This window comes from Sciurus vulgaris, assembly GCF_902686455.1.
Source record: "Sciurus vulgaris genome assembly, contig: HiC_scaffold_207_arrow_ctg1, whole genome shotgun sequence".
NCBI classification, from domain to species: Eukaryota; Metazoa; Chordata; class Mammalia; order Rodentia; family Sciuridae; genus Sciurus; species Sciurus vulgaris.
In genome coordinates this window covers 41,490-48,339 of record NW_027632850.1, presented here as the reverse complement: position 1 = coordinate 48,339, position 6,850 = coordinate 41,490, and the positions used below count along the sequence as shown (strand labels likewise).

At 38.3% G+C, this 6,850-nt stretch overlaps 1 pseudogene across 1 annotated transcript; it reads right to left on the bottom strand.

Moving 5' to 3' along the window:
• Positions 1-2,717: 2,717 nt before the first annotated feature.
• On the bottom strand, positions 2,718-6,265 carry LOC306652432 (striatin-like; annotated as a pseudogene). Its single transcript has one exon. The product of its transcript is annotated as a striatin-like (transcript).
• Between the last annotated feature and the right edge of the window lie 585 nt (positions 6,266-6,850).

The following is a 6,850-nucleotide window of genomic DNA, read 5'->3' as shown; positions in this document are numbered from 1 at the left end:
TGCTCAATAAACCTTTTCTGTGTGTAGTGGGGATTGAACCCAGGTGTGCTTAATCACTGAGCCACATCCTCAACTCTTTTTATCTTTTTTTTTTTTTTTTTTTTAATTTTGAGGCAGAGTCTAAATTGCTTAGGGTCTCTCACTAAATTGCTGAGGCTGGCCTCAAATTTGTGATCCTCCTGCCTGCCTCAGCCTCCCAATTAACTGGGATTACAGGTGTGTGCCACCATGCCCTGCTGTGTAAAAGCTTTTTAATTAAATATCATCCCACATATAGAATTTTTGTTTTTTTTCTTTTTTTTTTCCTTGTTCTTCCAGATAACAAGTCTTGTTATAAACACATAGAAATGAAGCTAGTGTGACATTAACATAAGGGTAGACAAAATTCAATACAATAAAATATATAATGTTCTTGTGAAACTCATGAGATTTTTGGCAGAAGTTGAACTGCTGGGCAGTACCAAATCATTCTCTTTTCAATAAATATTTCTGTTTCACCCAATTAGATGTTGAGATTGCAAAAATCTCTAACTCACTTATAGTAAAATATCTGTCCATATTATGTATGAAAATGTGAAAAGAAAAACAAATAGCTTATGCAGTATTTATTTTAAAATCTTCATAACATTGGAATAAAAATATTTTCACAATTACACAAAACTCAACTCAAGTGAAAAGCTATAAACATTTGTTTACATTAAAATTGAGAAATCCATTAAAACACAGTATGAGTGAACAGAAAGCAAAAAGGAGTGGGAAAAGAGATTAAGAACCACAAAATGAATAATATAAGGACAAATATGGCCAAATTTTTTTTAAAAAAATCAAGGCTTGAAGAGGCATTTTATGAAGAAAAAAATCCAAGTAAACAAAAAAAAAGATTTTAAAGTTAGTAAGAACAACAATGTAAATTAATCCCCCAATGAAATTGCATGCCTACAATAATGACTAAAATTAAAAAGCCTGTCAAGATCATTTGTTGAAGAGGTTGTAAAAAATCTTTGTTTTATTTCTTGAACTTTAAGAGTTTTGTTAAGGAAGTCAATGCCTGCACTAATTTGTTGGAGTATTGAGACTACATTTTATTCCAGTGGTTGCAGAATTTCTGGTTTATTCCTAGGCCACTGAGACACTCCAAGTTGATTTATGTGCAGAGTTAGAGATAGGGATCTTATTTAATTCTTCTGTATATGGATATCCATTTTTCCAGTATCATTTCTTTAAAAGGCTCTCTTTTTGTCCAATGCTTTCTGAAGGATAGATAACTGTATTTATGTGTATTTATATCTGTGTCTTTTATTCAATTCGATTGGACAGCATCTTGTTTTATGTCAATCCCTTTTTTTTTGTTGTTAATAAAGTTCTTCAGAAGTTTTCGATATTGAATATTATTTTGCTACCAGCATCATTCTTATTGCTCAAGATTGCTTTGGCTTTTCTGGGTCTTTTAGTCTTCCACATGAATTTCAGGACTCTTTTTTCTAGTTATGTAAAAAATGACATTGTTCTCTTGATGGGAATTCCATTGCATTCATGGATTGCTTTTAGTAATATAGTCATTTTTACAATATAAATTCTGCCTATCTTAGGACATTGGAGGCCACATCATCTTTTAAGTTCTTCCTCAATTTTTTTCTTCAGTGTTATACAATTTTCATTATAGAAGACTTTCACCTCATTGATTAGATTTATTCCAAGCTATTTCATTTCCTTTGAGGCTAATGTGAATGGAATTGTTTCCCTAATGCCTTTCTAACCAGACTCATAATTGGTGTATAATGAAGTTGTTGACGTTTGTGTGTCGGTCTTGTATCCTGCTACTTCGATGAATTTATCAATTCTGGAAGCCTTCTGGTGGCATTTCTTGGGGTCTTCTATATATAGGATCACATTTGTTAGCAAACAGATAATATGAATTCTAATTTTCATACTTGAAACACTTTGATTTCGTTCTCTTGGCTAGTTCTGCTGACTTGACTTTCAAGTATATTGAATAGGAGTGGGAACAGTGAACATCCTTGGCTCATTCTGATTTTAAAGGAGATGCTTTCCGTTATTCTCCATTCAGTATGATGTTGGCTTTATCATATATAGCTTTTATGATGCTACTGTAAGATCCTTGTAGCCCTAATCTCTTTACTTTTAAATAGGAAGGGGTGCTGGATTTTATCAAAGGCTTTTTGTGCATGTGTTGAGATGATGATGCAATTGTGTTCTTAATTCCATTTATGTAATTAATTATATTTATCAATTGGTATCTGTGAGAAAAATTTGCATCCCTGGTATGAAACCAACTTAATCATGGTCTACAATCTTCTTAATGCATTTTTGAATGTGGATATCTAATACTTTTTTTTCAAGATTTTGCATTTATGTTCATCAGGGATATTGGTGTGCAGTTTCATTTCTTCATGTGCCCTTATCTGAATTTGTTATCAGGGTAATGGCTGGATACATAGAATGAAATTTGGAATTTTTTCTCTTTCCCTGTTTCGGGGAATAGTTTGAGGAGGGTTGGCATAATTTCTTCTTGTTAATTCAATGTTATTAATCATTATTGGTCTTTACATATTTTCTATTCATTAATGATTATTTCTAATTCGATTTACATGTCTAGGATTTATCTATTTCTTATAGGCTATCCAATTGGCTGACAAATAAATGTTCAGAATTGTCTGTTAATAAGTTATATTTCTTTTTTTCATTTTTTTTAATGGGGTACATTTGCTTTATTTAACTGCTACGAAAGCAGCTGCCTGAGGTTAACCATATTCTTTGGACTATTAAAACATAATAATTATGAACTACTTTTGGTAGGTGTCAGCATGAATGTGAGACAAAAAAGAGCAGAGATCATCTGAAGCATGGTTATGTGGCTACTGACAAATGAGTACTAGCAAATAACTTCAGTCTTATTCAATCACTGGAAGATTTCATCAATATGAGATAATTATTCTGGCACTATTAAATATCACATGAATAAGGTGAACTTTAAAATAGAAATTATTATACAGCTATGCCCTATTTGTCCTTAAAAATAACAGAATCTCAAACCTGAATAAGTTAATCCTTTAGTAAAAGCAGACTCAACTATTCTTTACAATGGTGAGTGCTTGACAGCTAAACTTTACAATGCTACCAAATCTACTTTCAAAACTGTAATACAATATAGAAATCTGCTTGCAAAGTAAATATTTGTTTAGCATTTCTGAATAATAATGTATTTAACATATTGTTGCATCTTTTCTTGCTAATAGGTAAAATGCTTTACCATGTGCTTTATGCAAGGAGCTGAAGGAGAGCTAAATTAAAAATTCACTTTAACACTGCCTGGTCATTATACGCAACAGGGTTAGCACAGCAGATATAGATATAGTAAAGATTAATGTTTTGATTACCTAATGTGTTTAATAAGATTTCTCAGGGGAGAAATAGGTCCAAGTTTCCATTCTTCTATTCCTTCCCAGCCATCCAGCTTTTAATTATCCCTTACAGCATGCCCTGTTTACTCAACAGGGACAAGCTAAACCTGTCTTCGCTCAGGCCTGCCTAGCGAATTAGAACAACTTCAGAAATAAAAGCTCCTCCTTGGGGGAAATTTTGAAATAGTTTTCAGGCTTAAAGATTCAGCTGAGGCTTGCAGCAACCTGAACAAACCTTAATTTTAGAAAACAGTATACAAATTGCAAAACTATACTTTAACAAATGTTCTCTGTGCTCCTTCAGCAGAATAAAAGGGCAGGATGACTTGATTCTTGCCCTGGTCTTCTGTATGTATCTTTTTTTGTGCAGTTATTATTTATAAAGAGCTAGAAGGTGAAGATGACGCATGGTGTCATACAAAGACCTTAGCCAGGGCATCAGCTCCAGCACTGGCTATATAGCATTTGGATGGGTGGAAAGCTACATCATGAATGGATTCTTCAAATTTTTTCCGATGAGCCGTGAACCCCTGTATACATGTCTTACTTTCTAGATTCCATAAACGTATTGAAGAGTCATGACTGCCAGATATCAAGTACAGGCCATTAGGATCAACTGCTAAGCTTGTAACAGCTTCTAGGTGGGCTACCATTGAGTGGATCAGTCTGCTTATATTGTTGTCATAGAATTTGATATGCCTGTCTTCATGAGCAGCGATGCTGATTGGAAGAATGGGATGACTGATGACTCATTTACTTGGCAGGAAGAGTAGGCTGTTGAATCTAGATTGGATTCTAATATAAGAATGTGCTGTTGTGTATCCATGTTAAAGATGCTTGTAAATCCTTTGCTGAATGATGCTACCATATGGCTTGGGTCTCTGCTCACTAGGTCCACAGAGGCAGAGATTCCCAATTCTTGATTATTATTAAATACACGTAGTGCAGGAGCCACGTCCGGTGTATTCCACAAACGAAGAGTGCCATCTGCTGAGCAGGACAACAAACGCTAACATGCTGCACTGTATGCCAAACCCCAGACTGCGTCTGTGTGGCCTAGAAAAGGACCTCTTAAAACAGAAGGATCATAAGAATCATAGGGATCAATGTTGGGATTAGTGGTGTTCCAGCCCTGGAGCAGTCCATCAGTACCACCACGATAACACTGCTCACCATTGCTGCTCATTACCACACAAAGCACTGGACCTTTATGAGCCCTGACTGTATAGATAGGCTCTACGTCAAGAGAAGTACTCTTTTTGGCTGGGTCTGTTTTCTGCAAATTCCACATTTTCAATGTGTGATCCTCTGATGCTGTTATCAAAACAGGCTCAATGGGGTGGAAAGCAAGAGCTCCGATGTCCTCGAAATGACTTCTTAATGTAAACTTAGGGTTCCAAGTCTTCCGCAGTGCATCTTTATTGTTTGCTATAGCATAAGCCAGTGAATCCGCTTCATTGGCCACTGTAAGGTCAGCTATTTCTCCAAGTCCTAGTTCACTTTCAAGGGCTTCATCTGCTCCCGTGATGAACGACTTCCCAGAAGAAGGAGGAAATGTCAGTGCTTCCACTTCATCTGCCCTATTAATTTCATGCTCAGGAAGTCTGGAGCGGCTAGGTCTGGAAGGTGGACCCACAGATGGCTGCAATGAAGGAAGTTCATCAACATCTCTCAAATTAGCAAGCATATCCTGTAGTTTTGACCTATTGGGCCCTGAGCTTTGATTCTTCCTTCTCCCACATCTCTCTTTTGACTGTTTTATATAGGATAGAGGCTGAAACAGATCTTCGGATCTTCGGTAGTTTTTCTCTTCACCCCCTTTTCCCCCTTTCTCTCCTTGTTGTATCGTTCCTTGAGTTTGGTAATTACTCTCTGGTCCACAGTCCAGGCTTCAGGCATGAGACACTGGTCTTCCTTTTCCCAGTCTGTTCCATCGCCTGCACTTCTTTAGATTCACTGTCTCCTTCCTCTGATGAAACCAAGAAGTCAAACTCCTTCAGAGCTTCTTTTGTATCTCGGTCTTCACTGCTCTCAGGCAATGCTTTTTCCCTAACAATTGTTGAAGTATCAATGACACTTTTCTCTCTTCCCTCAATATCATCATCTTCATCTTCATCACTAAAATCGGCAGCTGCACTTTCAAGGAATTTGAAATTATCCAGCACAGAGGCAGAATCTGTTAACTCGGATTTTCCAATCATTGCTGTCTCTTTAACTTCAGCCTCTGTGCCATTTATCACTGAATCCTGATTTTTGTCATCTTCCCTGTCAGTGACATCACTTGAAAAGCCCAACAAGCATGTCGACCTTGCTGCACATGAATTGGCTATTCTGTTGTGGCTGCACTTCTGTTTCATTACCTTCATCAGAATCATAGCTTGGAGGCTTCATATCGCCTTGATTCAATTCTGTCCCATATTTTAACTTATGCTATTTGGCTCTTTCCTGTTTAAGAGCATATTCCAACATTTTGATCCTCCTCACCAGATCCTTTTTCCGATTTTCTTGACCTTTCCTTTCCCCCTGAAGAAAGGCAACCTGGGCCTGCAGCTCCACCCGCTCTGCCTCCCACTGTGCTCTCTCCACCTGGAAACGCGCCCATTCGCGCTGCAGGAAGTGCAGGATCCCCGGGAGGCTGAATTGGGCTCCAGCCGCCCCGGTCGCCGACCGCGGCAGCCTCTGCCAGAGGCCCGAGCCCCTTAGCACCGCCGGCGCCCGGGCGGTTGTTGCTGAAGACGACGCCGGGCCCGCCTGCTCCTCCATGGCGGCCGCAGAAACTCAGGGCGCTGCCCAGGCGCCCAGCAGCGGAGGCAAGGGCGGCAGCCAGCGGCGCCTCCTCCTCCCTCCGCCGTCCCCGCCCACACCCCGGTCAGCAGGGAGCGGCCGCCTGGGCGCGGGGCCCGCAGAGCCCGAGACGCGCCGGGAAGCGGGTCCACTGCAGTATCAGTTTTAGTCTCCTATTTCCTTTGAGATTTTGTTAACTTGACCCTTCTTTATTTTTCATTAGTCTAACTAAAGGCTTGTCAAATTTATCTTTTCAAAACACCAACTTATTTTCATTGCTTTTTCTATCATTTTTTTCTATTTCATTTTTGTCTTTCTTGATATTTATAATTAACTTCTTTCTAAAAACTTGAGCTTCATTCTTCACTTTCTAGTTCCCTGAGGTGTTGGATTAGATTATTTGAGATTTTTCTTCATTATATATCCAAAATATTTAAAATTTGCCTAGTACAGTGACAATGCCACATCAATGCCTATAGCAGTTCAATTCACTAGGCTAGGCTATGAGGCTGTGGAGCCAACCTGGGTTTCTATCAACAGATAAACATAGAAGGAAAATGTATATCCACAATGGAATATTACTCAGTCATTAAGAAGAATGACTTTGATATTTGTCAGTAAATTAGTGGATCTGGAGACTATCA